Source organism: Antechinus flavipes, chromosome 1 (assembly GCF_016432865.1).
Source record: "Antechinus flavipes isolate AdamAnt ecotype Samford, QLD, Australia chromosome 1, AdamAnt_v2, whole genome shotgun sequence".
NCBI lineage: Eukaryota > Metazoa > Chordata > Mammalia > Dasyuromorphia > Dasyuridae > Antechinus > Antechinus flavipes.
The window spans coordinates 576,933,618-576,951,659 of record NC_067398.1 but is presented as its reverse complement, the minus strand read 5'-3'; positions in this window follow the sequence as shown (position 1 = coordinate 576,951,659).

Below are 18,042 nucleotides of genomic sequence, written 5' to 3'. Positions count from 1 at the left end.
CCCCCAATGAAAGTAGTGCAAGGGTCTGGTTAGTAAGATGGAATTATTAAGAGAGAGGGTGGAGCTAAGCCTAGCCATATGGTGAGTGCCACAACTGGGGCAAACCTGTCAGGGCCAGGAAAACTGGGAAAGCAGGCGAAAGGAAATTGTCCTGAAAGAACAACATGCATTCCGCCATGGAGAAATGAGGACAGAGGGCTATAGGCAACACACAGCCCAGTGACTGACAATTTCACTGATTGGACATAACAGTGGAAGTTGAGTCATGTCTAGGCAAAGCTGATTAGGATGGATGAGAGTCTTCCCATTGCCTTAAAAATACTCAATGCAGTATAAATCATTTCTCCAAACCATTCCTAATAAGAGGTTGGTTTGTTCTTGAAACTCAGATGAGTGATTCATCTACACTAGTTGGCGTGACAAGAGTTAATTTAAGAAAATTAAATTTCTCTAACCAGTCCTTGCTAGTACCCGCCGCCCCCCCCCCCCCACTGCCACTAATAATTCAGTTACCAAAAACCATTTATTTTATCCATCTGCGATAATTCCTAAAGTATTAAATATAAAAAATAATAGCAGGATAGTGACTTATTCAAAGAGCACCTCTGTCCCAATTCCATTGAAAATAGATTCCATGGGAATCCCATTTACATTTACATTGAACTTCAAGGTCTAAAAAGTGCTTTATATACATAATCTCATTCAATACTTTCAACAAACCCTTGAGACAGCTTCTATTTTATTTTCAAACCAGATCTAAGACTTCATGCAGTAGTGAGTTTTCTTTGAGGAAACTTCCCCTACCAATGAATATCAGTAGTATTCTATAATGTTCTGTCTTAGAGAGTAGTCAGGGAAACAAAGACATTACGTGATTTGCTCAGGATTATACTGCCATATGTGATATGTATGTATGTGTGTGTGTGTGTGTGTGTGTGTGTATACACACACACACATATATATATATATATAGATAGATAGATAGATAGATAGATAGATAGATAGATATAAATATATGTGATAGAGTTGAGACTTAAACCCAGGGTTTCTTAACTCCACAGCAACTTTTTTGTCATTTATGATGACCAGCTCTTTCTCTTCAACATGTTGCCTCTTAAAGGTTTGGTATTTTATCTATTTTACATATGTATATAAATATATGCATACACATATATGGGAAGCTTCTTTCCAGCTCTTGTTACTAGAGCCTTCCTCCCACCTTAATCACTGTATATACATACATAACACATATATGTACATGAACATGAATGCATGTAGATATGATATATGTACCATGAATGATAACACAAAACTTTGTATAGTATATACATACACATGCATTAGAACATATGTATATACTCACACACACATACACACACATATATATATACACATATATATATCCTTCACACATATAGATATATATCCTTCGCACATATATATGTATACACACACACACATATATGTATATGTATATAGTGATATTTACAAAGTGATTAGCACAATGCCTGGCATATGGTAGATACTTAATAAATGAATGTTAAGTATTGTGTATATATTTATTGTTCCCCTCAATAGAATGTAAACTCCTTGAGGGTAGGGATTTTGTTTTTGGTTTTTTTGTATCTCTAATGTATCACTATACTATCTCTTTTGTATCACTAAACTAAGGTATAGTGCTTGGATCCCTTTTCAGAGATGGAGGAACCTTAGAGTCTAAAAGTCTCCAATTGTTTTTTATTATCCAATCCTATCTATTAAAATATGTATTTGCAGACATTCAATACATATATTGATACATGTATGTAAATATGTACATACATATATATACACATTTGTGGATCATTATATAATATATTACATTATATAATGTACATTATAGAACATACAAAATAGGAAGGATAAGAAGTAACTATAAGCATATATATATATTGTATTACCTTTATTAATATACTTATTTATATAATTATTTAGTGTTAAGTATTAAATTAGAATAATATTGTATGTTAATAAAATTTTAGTGAGAATGATGTGATTGAAATGCCTCATTATTTAAAAAAAAACAAAACTATGTATACAGGAGGATAAATAGGCTGGTAAATACTAATTGTTTGTAATATACTATTTAGTTAACTTGATCAACTCTAGTTAGCTAAGCAGTTAGATTTCCTTTTTTTTTTTAAAGATGCTTTTAAAAATGAAAGATACAAAATGCAACAATCAAATAATAGGTCACAGTAGTCAGTATAAGTAATAGCTTTTCAGCAGGAATTATATTTTTCTGAGTGAAGAGAATCATTACACACAATGCAAAAACAACATGCCCAGGTGAATTATTTCTAATTTCAACTAAGCAGAAAGTTTTCCACTTAAACACATTCCTTTTTCTTTGCATAATTATCTTTAATGGACGATATCATATCTAAACTTTCCATTTATGTTTGGAAGTTTTTGAACAAGTATGAATAATAGCAAAAAGGCCAGTCTGACTGGACCTTAGAGTGCAAGAAAAAAATAATATGTAGTAAAGCTGAATAGTTCACTTGGGCCCAGATTACACAGAGCTTTAAATACTAAATGGAACAGTAGATAGTAGGTTTTAGAGGCAATAGGGAACTACTGGAGTTTTGGTAGGTAGGTGATGTAGTGGCTTGGGTGTGGAAGTTCAAATCCAGCCTCAGAGACTTATTAGCTTCTGTGTGACCCCGGGCAAGTCACTTTATCTCTATCCAATGTCATCAACTGTAAATTGAGGATGATAATAGCCCTACACTCTCAAGGTTATTGTGAGATTCAAATATGATAATATTTATAAAGCACTTAGCACAGTGCTTCATCCATAGTAAGCACTATAATATTATTAAGTATTGGAACAAGAGAGAGAGTGACATGATTAGATCTGAATTTTGGGAAAATCACTTTGTAAGCCATATGGAGGACAGAAAGAGAATGAAATGACAGAAGCAGAAGGCATCAGCTTGAAGGTCATTGTAGTAGTTCATCAACAGAGATGAGAAGAGGCTGAACTAACAAGATAGCTGCTTGAATGGAGAGAAAGGAAAGAATTTGAGAGAAGTTGTGGGGTGGAAACAGCAGAGTTTGACAACCAATTGGATACATGGAGTGAGACAATGAGGAATCAGATAACAAAGTTAATAGTCCCCAAAAGAGAAATTAGGAAGTTTGGAAGAGGGAAATGTTTGGAGAAGGGGAAATAATGTAATGATAATGAAATCTATGATGTAGATCTCAACTAGTCCAAGAATGCTTTGAGAGGAAGCTTAGTATAGTACAACTTTTTCTAATGCAACCCCTTTTTGCTTGAGGAATTTTTTCATGATCCTGTCTCAAATCCGAGCCTAGGTATTTCTGGTGGCATTTGAATGTGTGCAGAACAAAATTCATTACGTTCAAGCTGTAGTGAAGTTGCATGAGACGCAACATGGGCAAGCACTGCCAGAAACAACCTAGATTTTTTATTTTTTGTCATTGCATTCAGAAACCTTTTATCATAGCCATTCACATCCCCACTACATCCATATTCAGTTACATGACCCCACAGTTTAAAAAAAAAAAAAACTCTAGATTAGTGGATAGAGAGGACTGGGCTTGGAGTGGGATAGACTTGAATTTGAAAGTGGCTCCAGGTAGTTACTAGTTGTGTGAGCCTGGGCAAGTCATTTAACCACTATCTATCTCATTTTTTTCTATCTGTAAAATGGGGATAATAATATGTCTGACTTTGTAGAGTTGTTTGAGGATTAAAATGAGGTACTGGAGGTTAAATATTCTGCAAATTTTAAAGTGCTTTATACATTCTAGCTAGTAATAGTAATAAGGCATCTAGATAGTGCAATGGATAGAGTGTCAGACTTGGAGACAGGAGCATCTGCATTCAAATCTTGCCTCAGATATTTACTAGCTGTGTGACCCTGGAGAAGTCATTTATTTCTTTCAATCTCAGTTTCCTCATATGTAAAATAAGCTGAAGAAGGAAATGGCAAACCACTTGGCTAGCTTTGCTAAGAAAACTCCAAATTGTATCAGAAAAAGTAGAATATGACTTAGAATGAAATGATTGAACAATAGTGAGGAACAATGAACAATGAAGAGACTGAACAACAACAATAATATTTACTGCTATGTTAATTTATGTTATTCATTCTATGTCACCCAAAATGAAAATGAAGAAAATTTCATTCATTCACTAGTCATTGGGAGTATGGATTAATCTGGGAGGGGAACCTGAGATGGCTCTGGTTTATTGGACAAAGGGTGAGTAGGCTGGGGAGAAAGGAGATCAAAGATTTTTTCAAAGGCACTTCATAGTTCTTGCTGTGAGTACCCAAGTAATGGTTAAATTGTAACTGCTTTGAGGGCATTCTGGTTGAAGGATGAAGGTTGGAGTCTTGCATAACCGAGTGAAGGGGAAATGTGTTTATATTGGAAGCAAACCTCAGAATTGACTAGGATACTTCTCATGCTCTGATTGATTGATTACATAGTCCTTGTTATTGTGCCTTGGTTCTCCTGGGGAATATAAATATAAATTGTTGCCTCCTCCAGTTTGGAAACTGTTCTCATTCAATACTTTTCATGCTACAAATGAGGGAATTGAAACAAGAAGGTTAAGGGACATCTCTCCATGGTCATACAGGTAGAAATAATCTCAGATGAGATTTGAACCAAAGTTCTGTGACTCTAGGAGTCTTTTCTCTCTTCATTGTGTCACAAGGAACTTTCAAAAACACAAAAGCTTAATATTTGATTTATTGACACAATATCTTCAGTAAGTTGGAGGACATTGCTATATTGAGTTTAAACAAAAATCTTTGCAGATAGGGTATGTAATACATAAATATTGGGTTTAAAAATTTTTAAGTGAAAGCAAGTGTTTGGTATATGCTATATTTATAAATAACAAATTTGGTGAGGAAAGTGTTATGTGAAAGGGATTTTTTTCCAGTTCCAAAGCAGTAATGCTTGAAAGGATAAAAATGACTTTGTTCTTCTACTGCAAACATATGTAAATGGAATATAAGCTATTCTTAATAAAATGTGACTTTTCCCCAAAAAATGTTCTGTTGCTAATCTTAGGGTTTTATAAATAACATTTAAAATTTTATTTTTGATAGCAGGTGCCCTCAATGTTGGTCCTGGTGCTGTCAGATATAAAAAAATAGGACTTAGCCCAATGAGAAACTATAGAGTATTGTACACAGCTTTGTGAATCACCACAGCTTAAATAGCTACATAGTAGTTCAGATAGTAAATCTTTGTGCTTTGCAGATGTTTTCAGACATTTATTACCTTGTAATATCTGAGCTTTCAACTAAACAATTCCTTGAGGGCAGGGACCATGTCTTCTACTTCCTTTGTATTTCCCTCAAAATCTAATACATATTGGGCTAGATGCAAAAAGGGTGTTTAATAAACCCCCATTAAGATGAAAGGTTGACTATGTTGAGTTGAGTGTTTCCAGCACTGAGTTGGTTAATATCACCTTGAGTATTTAACTTGGCCAAATCTTCCACTTAAAAAGATACAGAGTTTAACACCTGGCATGATATAGATCCTCATATACATCCTGGAAGCATTAATTATGCAGATCTAGTCCCTTAAAAGAAAACACATACCTCCAAAAAAGAAAAGAAAAAAAAACAACAACCATAGAGTCATCTGGAGCAAAATATCTGATTACAGAGACAAAAAGTGGTTTATGTATGTAATTTTTCAAAAGAAAAAAAATTACAAGCCAGCAGCAATGAAGCGCTTAGCAGTTTCCAACCTTGCAGCGATTACATTTCAATCTGAGGCAGCAGAAGATTCTGCTGATCATAAGCTAACGAATGTCAAGGAGGAAATGGCTTTCTTTCTTCTTTTAGCAGGTGGTTATTGTCTTTGAAATGAAAAATCTTCAAGCTGGCTGGATTCCAAAATATGTCCCACAATCCAGATCCAGAGATAGGCAGTGAGCATCCCCAATCCCCAAATATTTGATTAGGGCATATGTAAATGTATCCATGTTCCTGGCAGGGACTGAATCAGCGATGACAATATGGATTATGATGTTCTTGGAAAATCAAAGAGGTTATTTTATGGGGAGAAAAACTTGTTGAGTCAGGAGGTCTAATACTCCTTGCTAAAGCAGATAATTTCTTTGGAAATAAAAAAAAATGTGGCAATTCATGACAGTCTCTAAACATTGCTAAACTATATAAAATTAATAATATAGCAAATAGAAATATATAGTCACTCAAATGTCTCCCAATGATTTATTTATTGATTGATTTTTCAAACATTATTTAAACTCCCTCAGTCCAAATTTTAAAAAAAGAAACAATACAACAAAAACCAAGTAGAAAACAAAAACCTTGGAGTTCAGAGCTCCTCAAATCTATTAGAACAATTTAAGAGCTGAGTATCTGTCAAAACAACTGAAATACTAATGGGAGATAGCTGTCAGCTTATTCAGTTACTGTCAGTTTAGTCTGGAATGGTATCGTTTTTGCTACTAGAATATGTGAATCAATGCCATATATTTCAACTAGCTGAATACTATTAATAATAATAACAGACAAGTAAATAGAGCTTTGAAGTTGCAAAATATTTTGTTTATGATGTTTCTATAACTTGTGTCTATACCTTACACTCTTATTTACTTCAATTTTTTTCCCTTGGACACAATGATGATAAGGAGGAGAAGAGAGAGAAACAGAGACAGAGACATAGAAAAATAGATAGAGAATCAGAGAGAGAAAGAACTGATGGGGAGAGAAAAAGGAGAGACAGAGACAAACATAGAGAGAAGACAGAGAAACAGGCAGACACAGAAAGAGAAACACAGAAACACACAGAGGCAGAGACAGAGAGAAAGGGAGGGGGGAGGAAGGAGAAACTATGCTATTTGTAGAGTATAACCTTGAGTAATTGTCACTTCACTCTTTGGGTCCTACTTTCTCCACCTTCAGAATGAAAGATTTGGTCAAGGGGGGTTAAATATGTCAAACTGCTAAGAAAGACTTGGAGAAAGCACTATCAGCCATCCACTAATTATCCATGAAATGATTATATGGCCATCATGTCTGCCAGTGAATGCTAAATATCAAATGTTGTCAAAATGATGCCAAGTAAGACCTCTCTCATCTCAATAAAGAACTATGTAAATTGATCTAGAGTTTGCCAAGAGAATGACTGTAAAAAAATTTAATTTTTGTGTCTTTGTTTTCACATCTTTAAATTGGAAAAAAAAATCACATAATTTGCCATCTAAGAAGAATAATTCTGTGTGGGTTCAAAACTTGTCTTCTAAGAAAAGTTAGTCTGTATAGGGTTCAAAACCCAAGGCAACCATACATATATAAATATACATTTACCTATTAAAGGGTTAATTAAATTTCCTAAAAGACCAGTTTCCTAAGGCTTTAGATAACTTTTTCAATTATCTATTGTCAGTAATATCCATCTGTGAAGAAAGCAAGTACTAAGTAATTACATTGAAATGATTTAATTTCTAGTTTGTATAGAAAGGGTAGAGAAGAGATAAATTTAAACTCGAAGGACATAGAAAGTCTAGCCTATGTCAGAGAAGTGAGAAATTGAGACATCTTTGTGGTAGAGATGTTTGAGAACACAGACAGCTTATGATAGAAAATAGATGAGTTTACAAAAAAGGGTTTCCATGATCTCAAACTAATACAGATTAAAGTCATTTTGATTAGAGGACAAAAACATTTAACTTTTAGATTCACTATTAAAGATTATCATCTCAGTCAAAGATAATTTTGGGACTTCTTTATCCTACAACTTCTAATGTAAAACTTGGATGGAGATGTGAAAGAAATGAAGAGATTTAGTATTCACTTCCTGAGCTTCCACCATAGAAGACATGAATAGTTGACATGAGATATTTCCATGAATTTAAAATTTATATTAAAAAGAAATACACATTGAAATTGTAATAGGAGTTTGAGCCTCAACTGGGAACCTGCAATTTCTATCAGAGAGACAAGCATTGCCTCTCAGCCCTGAGATCAATTATTTTTCATCTTTGAATCACACTCAGGGCTTCTTAAAAGCACTCTGTAATACACTGAAAAGATCAGAGAATATAAGAGCTGGTCCGCAGTTACACCCAGCCGAAGACTTAATGAGCCAAGTTGGAAATATTTGCAGCTCAGAGACATCAACCAAAAGAAGAAATGGAGAGTAGAGTGATGACAGTAGGGTGAGCTATCATAACCGGCAAACATCTCAGAACAGAGGACTCAAACTGAATCTATTGTTCATACTTAGCTCTTCAAAAGCTGAGGGAAATTCCCAATTGCTGTCTTCCCCACCTTATAAACCAACATCTAATTTTTCTTCTATTTTCCTTCCCTGTCCAGGAATAGACACTGTAATATATTTTGTTCATGGCTTTTACTAAATATTTTCTGTATGATTTTTGCCTCAAATATTAAGAGACCAGAGGTTGAGTTAGAAAAATATAAAACTTTAAATTAAGACAAAAACTCAAATAGCTATCTTAAAAATTAGAAATTTTCCTTGTTGGGAGCTCTGAACTATTTTGATTGTACAAATAATATTTTAAAATGAGGAAACAAGGACATAGAAAGATCAAATGATTTTCAAAAGTTTATACTATTAGTAAGTGACTGGAGTGGGATCTGATTTCATCTCCCTGACTAGCCTCTGAAGAGGGAAAATTTCTCTATTTCTGGGGACAAAAAGCTAAAATGAGCTACTGGCAATAAAAGTTGAGCACAGGCAAAGTTGAAGAAAGAGTCAAAGAGATTCATAGCATCTCAGAGCTGAAAAAGACTCATAACTAAATAGGAGTCTCTTGTCCACAGACCCAAAACAAAGTCTTCTAATCAAAGAGGGATATTCACTATCATCTGATCTAACCTAATCCACTTTTAGCTATTTCTAACTGTTGCATCAGACTTAAAGGTTTTCCTTTTATCAAGTTTCTCTTGAAGCATAGACTGAGGGCTGAAGAGACCACAGATATCATCTAAGCTCACTCCCTCAGTTTACAAAAAGTAAAAAAAGGAAAATGAAGTCTTAAAATGTAATGGGCTGAGGCTTGAGTTGATGCACTGAGGTCCCAAGCACATGAGGCTAAATAGTAATTGGACCATATTCTATTAATATATAAGCTTGGAGAAAGAATCCCCCTCCCCCACTCTTTGTGCAAGTCCTGATGTGTTGTATAGGAAATGACGATTTTGGTGGGTGGAGGCAGGGGAATGGAAAAGGAAGGGGAAGGAGAGTGCTTGCATTGCCACTGTGACGGCTTTTCAGCTCAGATTCCCCCTCTGTTAGCTGGCTTCCTGTCGCAGCTGCCCATATTGCTTTCACCTCTTCACTTCTATAAAGATTGAAGATTTTTCCCTTAACCTGAATTCCTGACTCTGGCTGATTTTAAATACGCAGTCATTACATTAAAAGGTTGTGACTTCACCACTTGTGAAAGCATCTTAATAAATTGATGATGTATTTTTAAGCATGTCTAATTGTTAAAGATGCTTAGAAAATATTTTCTGAGTTTATATAATTTAAATAATTTTACAGGTACAATATGATAATCTATTTTTTTTTATTTAAAAGATGTAATCTAATTTTCCATAAGAATCTACTTTATTCTGGCAGAACAGTACTTTAAATAGCCCACTGAAATTACAATTTGACTTTAGAGGAAGAGACATAACCCAGATCACCTCAAATCATTTGGATCTCCATTTTATTATCTGTAGATGGAGGGAGGTGGTGGAATAAATTCAGTTTAAAAACTCTCAATGAATTGTTTTCAGTTGATGGCTAACTGCTTTGATTTGATTATAAGACAGTTAAAGGACAGAATTTCTTCTGAAGCATATCCTGAAATGTCACTACTTGTTCAGGAGAATCCAAAGTGTGGTTCCATGTTGCTACAGAGCAGGAGGGTTAGGACAATACTAAAGAAGTCCCCACATCTCTTGCAGTGAGAAGCCAGGCTGACATTTGGGAGAATATCCTAATATGTAAAAATGATTAGGAACAAAATTATATTCCAACATTAAAATTTTATCTTTAATAAGAACTGACATTTATCTACATAAGGTGTTCTTAACTTTGCGTATGTGTGTCAAGAAACCTTTTGGTAGAGAAGTGAAGGTGACACCTACTAACATGTTTTTAGATGAATAAAATAAAAGAGGATTACAAAGGAAATACAATTATCAAGGTATTAAATAAAGGTCATTTTTTTCTTCATTCTTCATGAAGACCATGACATCAGAGGTAATGCCATGGCCTGCAAGTGAATTGGATTTAAGTGAGGAAGGGCTGCACAAAGTCAAACACCAGTTTAAGATCTCCTGACTTAAGAGTTTTATATGCATTATTTCATTTAATCTTTAAAACAATTCTGTGAAATAAATATAGAGACATTTGAGTACTATAGTGAATAAAATGACACCAAATCCTGAGATCAACTCTTGCCTCAACTGATTTCTAGTTGGGTGTCCTGTCAATTAGTGATAGTAATAGCATCTAATTCCCAGGATTTTGGGAGGATAAAATGAGATAGTATTTGTAAAGCACTACATCAAGATGAGCTATAATTATTTTATCCATTTTCACAAAATCTTCTATTGGAGACCCCATATCATCAGTACTATTTATAATTAAACAAGGTTCCTTCTATGAAATATCTGACAAGTGGTTAATACCAGCCTTTGTTCAAAATCCTCACTCAAGAAAGAACCAAGTCCATCCCAAACCATTCTCCTTTTAAATAGATATAAATTTTTGGAAGTTTTTCCTTAGATCAAGCTTAAATTGGCTTATTTGAAATTTCCAGCCACTGCTGGTCCTAGGTCTGCTCTCTGTGACTAAGCAGTGTATATATATATATAAAATCTCCTTTATATGGGACAGCTAGCTCTTCAAACACATAAAGGTTGCTATTATGTCCCTTAATGCATTTTCTCTTATCCAGATAATCCATTTCTAGTTCCTATAATTGGCACAAAAGTAGTTTAATTTTGAATCCCTTCATTATTCTGGGTACTTAATTCCACTTATATAGAAACTGAGGCACAGAAGGTATAAATGACAGCTATTATTATAGCTTATTAATTAATGTTTTAGAAACTGGACTTAAGTTTAGATCGTTGCTGACTCTATGTATTTGCCATTCAACTATGCTGCTTCTCACTAGAATTTTTTGCTTAATTTTATTTTTTTCAATGAACACAAATCTACCTTTTGCCTTCTTTTCCAACCCCCAGTTCAAATCAACCCTCATATATTTAAAAGCTGTGTGACCCTGTAAGTTACAAACCCTGTGTGCCTGCATTTCCTCATCTATAAAATAGGGATAATAAGAAATTTATTTCCTAGGTTTGTTGTAAGGATTAAATGCAATGATTTTTGTAAAGCACTTAGCACAACATCTAATCCTTGTTCCTTTCTACTTTTCTATATTCTTTGGGGCTCCCTCACCTTAAAAAACAAAGGAAAAACTCTAATAAATTTGAATAGTTAAACAAAATGAATTCTTACATTGGTCATGCCCCACAATTATATGTCTTAGTCTCCATCCTGCTTATCATTTGTCAGAAAGTGGGACAAATGTTTCAGTATGAATTCTCAGGAAAAATGGTTGGTTACTTCTTTGATGAGAGTTCTTAAGTATTTCAGAATTGTCTTTATGATATTGCCCTTATCATATAAATTGTTCTGATACTGGTCACAAATTCAATTTATAAAATCCAATTTAATTCAATAAACATTTATTAAGTCTACACTGTGTGACAGATACTGTGCTAAGAATTGGATGTACAAATAAGGAAATAAAAAAGACAGTCCCTGCACTCACAGAGCTTACAATTTAATAGAGGAAAACAACAACAAACCCACATATACACATACACACACACATACAGAGCTATAAGTGGGGAGGAAGGGAAGAAACCAGAGAATACCTAATGCAAGGGCATACTATTACATGGAGTTAAAAATCAAGCATTGCTGTAGAAAATGAAGAGTTACCTGGAAAATCCTGAGTTTTCTAGAAAAGAAGACTTTGGAAAGAGTTTAATGCTCTGCCTTCCAGCCTTTCTGGGAGAAAAAAGTAGGAGGATTGAGGTGTTGAATCATTTGGCATATTGATGAGATTCCAGATGATCAATAGCTTATCCTGGGGCTGCACAATGTTCTTAGAGGAGAAACCTAGCAGAATTACTTGAGGAAAGTGGGAAGTTGTTTTACTTTTCTCTGAAATTCCATCATTTTTATAGTATAGTAATGCTCCATTATCTTTGTATATCATAATTTCTTTAGTTATCATTCAATTAATGTGCATCTTCTTAGCATCTAATTCTTTGCTTCCACAAAAGGAGCTTCTCTAAGTATTTTTCTTAATGTTGTTCAGTCATTTTTCAGTTATGTTAGAATTTTCATGACTCCATTTGGGGTTGTCCTTGACTTTTTTCCTGACTGGTTTGCCTTTTCTTCCAGCTTGCTTTCTAAATGAGGAAACTGAGTCAAACAGGATGAAGTGACTTGTCTAAGATCACACAGTTTAGTAAGTATCAGAGGTCAGATTTGAATTCAAATTTTCCTGACACTAGACTCAGTGCTCTATTATACTATCCAGTTCATATGTATTTTTGTACATGAGTCTTTTCCCTCTTTCTTTTTCTTCTTTGGATTAGATATCTTGACTTCCCTGAGTCAAAGAGTTAGTACAACTTTGCAAGTTTGGGGACATGGTTCTCAATGGTTTTACAGGTCGGCTTGACTGTCATTAGCCTTGAAAAGGAAATTTTGGAGCCCCAGTGGCTATTGATTACCTCTAGGAATAATTGTAAGCTCCTATTTGGCATTTATAATTCTTCATAATATGGTCCCTTCCTATCTTTCTAGTCATTTGCTTTTCCCCCATTCTGTGAACTCTGCTATCCAGCCATAGCAGCTCTTCCTACACTACAGCCATCCTATGTCTTTTTGCTTTTCTATTGACTGTCCTCCATCCTAGATATTTTTTGCTCTTTCATCTCTACCTCGTAGCTTCTTGGTTTCCTTCCAGATTTTGTTTAAATCTTACATTCTGCAGTAGGCTTTACATATTCCTCCCAGCTGTTAGTTTCCCCCTCTAATCAATCAATATTTTATATAGCTTATGTATATATGCATACATATATATTATATGTATATAACATAAACCCATACTGATTCTCTTTGTCTCTCTGTCTCTCTCTGTCTCTGTCTGTCTGTCTGTCTGCCTGTCTGTCTGTCTGTCTGTCTGTCTCTCTCTCTCTCTCTCTCTCTCTCTCTCTCTCTCTCACACACACACACACACACACACACACACACACACATTCACACACACTCATACCCAGGGCAACTAGGTGGTACTGTGGATAGAGTGCCACACCTGAGAGTCAGGAAGAGACAATCTTCCTGAGTTCAATTCCAATCTTTCTAGCTGTGTAACTGTGGGAGTCACTTAACAGTATTTGTTTCAATTTCCTCATTTATAAAATGAGATAGAGAAGGAAATGGCAAATTATTTCAGTGTTTTTGCTAAGAAAACCTCAAATGGGGTCACAAAGAGACACAACTGAAAAATGATTGAATGGCAGCATACACACAAACACACGTATATACATAATATGAGAAATATGTATACATGGATGCATATATATGTATTTATTTACTTGTGTCCCACCCACTAAATTACAAGTTCTTTGACTACAGAAACTATTTGATTGTAGATTGATTGACTTTTTCAGATAAAGAAAAACCTTCTAATAACTAAAGAGATAGTTAAGAACCATTCAAAGTACTAAGGAAAGGATAATAATTACCCAAGCATTTTTTAAATCTAATATCATTCGTTAAGATCTCTTCGCTGAAAATCACCATTAAAATTCTCTTTTATTTTTCAAAAGAAAAATCCTTCTCTAATCCCCATGGGACTTAGAAACTTGCTAAAAATCTGTTCAGGAAATTGAAGGAATGAATATCTACTTAGCTTCAGCAATCACTCTCCAAAGTCCTTTAGTCAACTGAAGTGGTTGAAGTCCTTTGAACATTTTGTTTAGAGAGTTTCCCATTCATTCCCAAAATAAATGGATTAGATTCTCAGAGTCTGTTCACTCCAACCCCTTTCTTTTACAGATGAGGAAACTAAGGCTCAGGGAGGATATGTCTTGCCCAAAGTTATACAGCTTGTAAGTCTCAGATTAGGGGATGTTAGGGGATGCAGTGGATAAAATATCATGTCTGGAGTCAGGAAGATTCATCTTCTTGAATTCAAATCTAACCTTAGTCACTTACTAGTTGTATGATCCTGGGCAAGTCACTTAACTTCATCTCAGTTTCCTCATTTATGAGCTGGAGAAGGAAATTACAAGCCACTGTTTTTGCCAAGAAAACCCCAAACGGGGTCACAAAGAGTTAGATGACTGAAAAGCAACAAAACTTCAGAGGCAAGATTGAATCTAAGTTCCAAACTCCAGAGACTGAGTTCTCTCCATGTATTACATTGCTCCCTAAAAATAAATAAATAAATCAGCACATTGTACCATTTTTGGCTGACTAATTTGCATTATTAGCATTTTCTCCATCGTTTTCTTAATTCTAGAAAATCAACAAAACAACAAATCATGACTTGGCTTGTGGTCTTTGCTTATTTTTGAGATATAAATGTTCAAACTGAAAATTTAACTGGAGAGATAGTTTAAGCTATTTCCAGCAGAGTACAGGGACTCTGAGGGGAGGGGAAGTCCATGGATAAATGTCATAGGATTGTGAATTAAAAAAAATTAAACTTCATTTCAATCTCATTGGTTTCCTTTGTAATACTATGCATATCATTTTAGCCATTTAACAATATTTTTGAGAAAAGGTCTAAAGTCTCCGAAAGACTATTAAGAGGAGATGCATGGTATACAAAAAAAGTTAAGAAAACCTCTATTGAGATTTTTTTTCATATTTTTATCCTCTGTGCCTTGTACAGATTATTAAAAAGCTTTAAATTGCACTAAGACTTTTGGGACATGCTTGTGGAAGTAAAGCTAATTGAACATAAAAGATAGGTGTTAGATATTATAATTTCCCCTTGTGTGAGCAAAAAAACTCAGTTCCAAAAGGCTAAATTTCCACTTAGAATTGTATCATCAAATAGTAGAAGAAATCAATATAATGATTGTATTTTATGAATCTTATTTGAATACTTTAACCATTATGTCATGAAGATAAAACTCCATGAATGTCCTTCCTAGCATTGATGCATGATTCAATTAGGTACACTTCAGGATTCCCCCTTCCAAACCTTTCTCCCCTCCATGGTTAATTTGGTAGATATCGTAAAGTACAAAAAGAAGTATACATGAGTTTAAATAAATAAATAATATCCGGTAAATATTGTTGTCCTCAAAATTAAATTTCAATGTTTAGCTTTCTACTAGCCCTTTTTTTCTACTAAAGATTTTCAGAAATTAATGTTAATTCCCCAATTTTGTTAGGTTAGAAGCAATATTGGTGAGCCAATAGGTTAGGCTAGATTAGACTAGATTTATTTTCCCAAAGGCAGGCATGATTTTTAAAGGATTGTAATGATGAAGCCAATAGTATGTAATTAAATAAAACAATTATGTGTAAAGTTCACTTTTGTTTTAAGACTTGAGTATATGTGGAATCATATGTACTTTCTCTATGGATTGGGAAGCTTCTTGGAAACAGACTTGTCTTTGAACTCTTATCAAGTATTTATTTTAGAGAAATAAAGAAATAGGAACTAGGGAACATAGGATGATAATACTAGCTTTTCTTAATATCTTGTATTGAAAATAAGGAACCTTAGTCATTTATATTTCAATAAAACTGATAATATGGCTCACAAAATATTTCTTAAGAAGACATTAATTCCATTTCATCCTTACATCTTTTGACATTTGCCACTTCCTTTCCTTACGGAATATCTACATTGTCTTGAGAGTACCATGAAAGCTCATAAATTCCATAAAGTCTCTTTTTGGAGCAAGAGAAAATGTGTTTGAAGGAAGGTTTGGGAATTCTGATTTTGGCATTATATTAAATTGGGTCTATCAATGTGACGTAAATGCTGTGTCCCATAATAAAATATGCCATCTTATATAGGTATTAGAGACCTGTTCATAAGCCCAGCTTACAGATACATATGTGTGAATCAATGCAAGTCTCCAACAAAGAGAAATGAATGGGAAAAAATGACTTTTACTATGGGAGCACAAACAGGACAGAAAAATATGTACTACTTATATTCAAACTTGTTTTTTTTTTGTTTATGCAACATTACTATTATGCTAATTGCATACTAATATGCTGCCCCTGAGGACTTTCTAGGAAATGTGAGGTGAGAGCCTTTTCTCAAGGAGCAGATTTCTTTTCTTTGAAACTGACTTAGGGCATTTTGTTGTTGTTGTTGTCACTGTTTTAATTATGATGTCACAGTGATACCCCCCAGAGGGGCAGATTGGCAGATTGAAAGTTGTGCTTACTCTTGCTAACTGGTTACCAATTTCACATTAAGCAGTAAGTACATGCTAGGTAGACAGGCAGAGATGAAATTGTTTTTCTTTTGATATTTTCTCAAAAAGATTTTGGACAGTACCGCTTGAGTATAAAAAAGTTTATATATATATATATGTTTATATTCAGGTATATGTATAGGCGTATGTGAAACAGAGAGAGGAGAGAGAGAGAGAGAGAGAGAGAGAGAGAGAGAGAGAGAGAGGAGCTTATAGTGATATGTGTACAGCTTCACTAGGTGGAGCTCTTGGCTGCCTGTTCAAATGCTGACCATTGTCTACTAGAGACAATTTTTCTTTGTTTGAAAATTTACAAATCATCAATGAAAATGCCTCTGATGAAAGTTCTAGGGTTGAAGTCAGTGTCTCACAATACTTCTTTCCTTCAGGGAGGGGTTTGTGGGCTCAGTCCCTTTGTCAAGAAGCTCTTTTCTTGTACTCTCCCCATTCAACAAATTTCAGGCTAAGTGTAAATACTTCTAGTTACCTAGTGATTCAACATCTCCTAATCTGTATACAACCCAGGCTTTACTGAGGCTTGGGTGCAAAGGAGAAAGGGAAGGAAGGCAAGAAGAAAAAAGAAGGAAAGGAGGAAGGAAAAATGAAGAAAGGGAGGAAAAAGGAAGGAAAGGTGGAAGAAAGGAAAAATGAGAGAGGAGAGGGGAAAGGGGAAGGGAATAGTATTAAATGCCTACTATGTGCCAGGTATTATGTTAAGTGATGCACAAACATTATCTTTTTGGAGGACTGCTTTAAAAAGAAGAGGAAAGAAAGAAAGGATTGAAGGAAATGGAAGGAAGAAGATATAAGATGGAAAGAAAGAAGGAAGGAGAAAGAGGGAGTGAGAAGGGAAAGAAGGAAGAAAAAAGGGGAAATGATGTCCACAAACTTTTCAGCATGTAGGCTGAAGACTGGATTTATTTTCTTTATATGATACTGGTAACAAGACTTCCAATAATGACACTAAATGTTATTTTTAAGCAGAGTGAGTTTTGCTGCTTCCAGATGTACAGTGATAAGAGTTACTGGGAAAAGTCCAGCAAAAAAGATAGCTAATTTTTTGAAAATTTCCCCACCCCACCCTATCCTTTAAAAGAAAAAAAAATCATACTCTAGTCCCAAGATTTCAATGACAGCAGCTCAGATAATTTTAGGGTGTTAGGGATTTTGTTGGTCCCTCTTCCCCAAATCTACCTCCCATTTTTGTCTTCTGAAATTGGGGGGGGGGAATAAAGCAAAGTGCTTCTTTCCCTGGCATGCTCCTTCCCTTTTTTCTACACTCTAATGACATTTGGCAGGCTCGGCTGTGTAATGCTTGGCTGGTTTTATTGTTGTCTGCTCCCAGTGGGGAATAGTTGACACTGCTCTCTGTTTTCAATTGATATCCATTTTCAACAATATTGCTTTCTATTAGATTCCTGCACAGTTTGTGCCAGGCAAACTGAATATTTACTGTGCTGACCTCAAAGCCTTC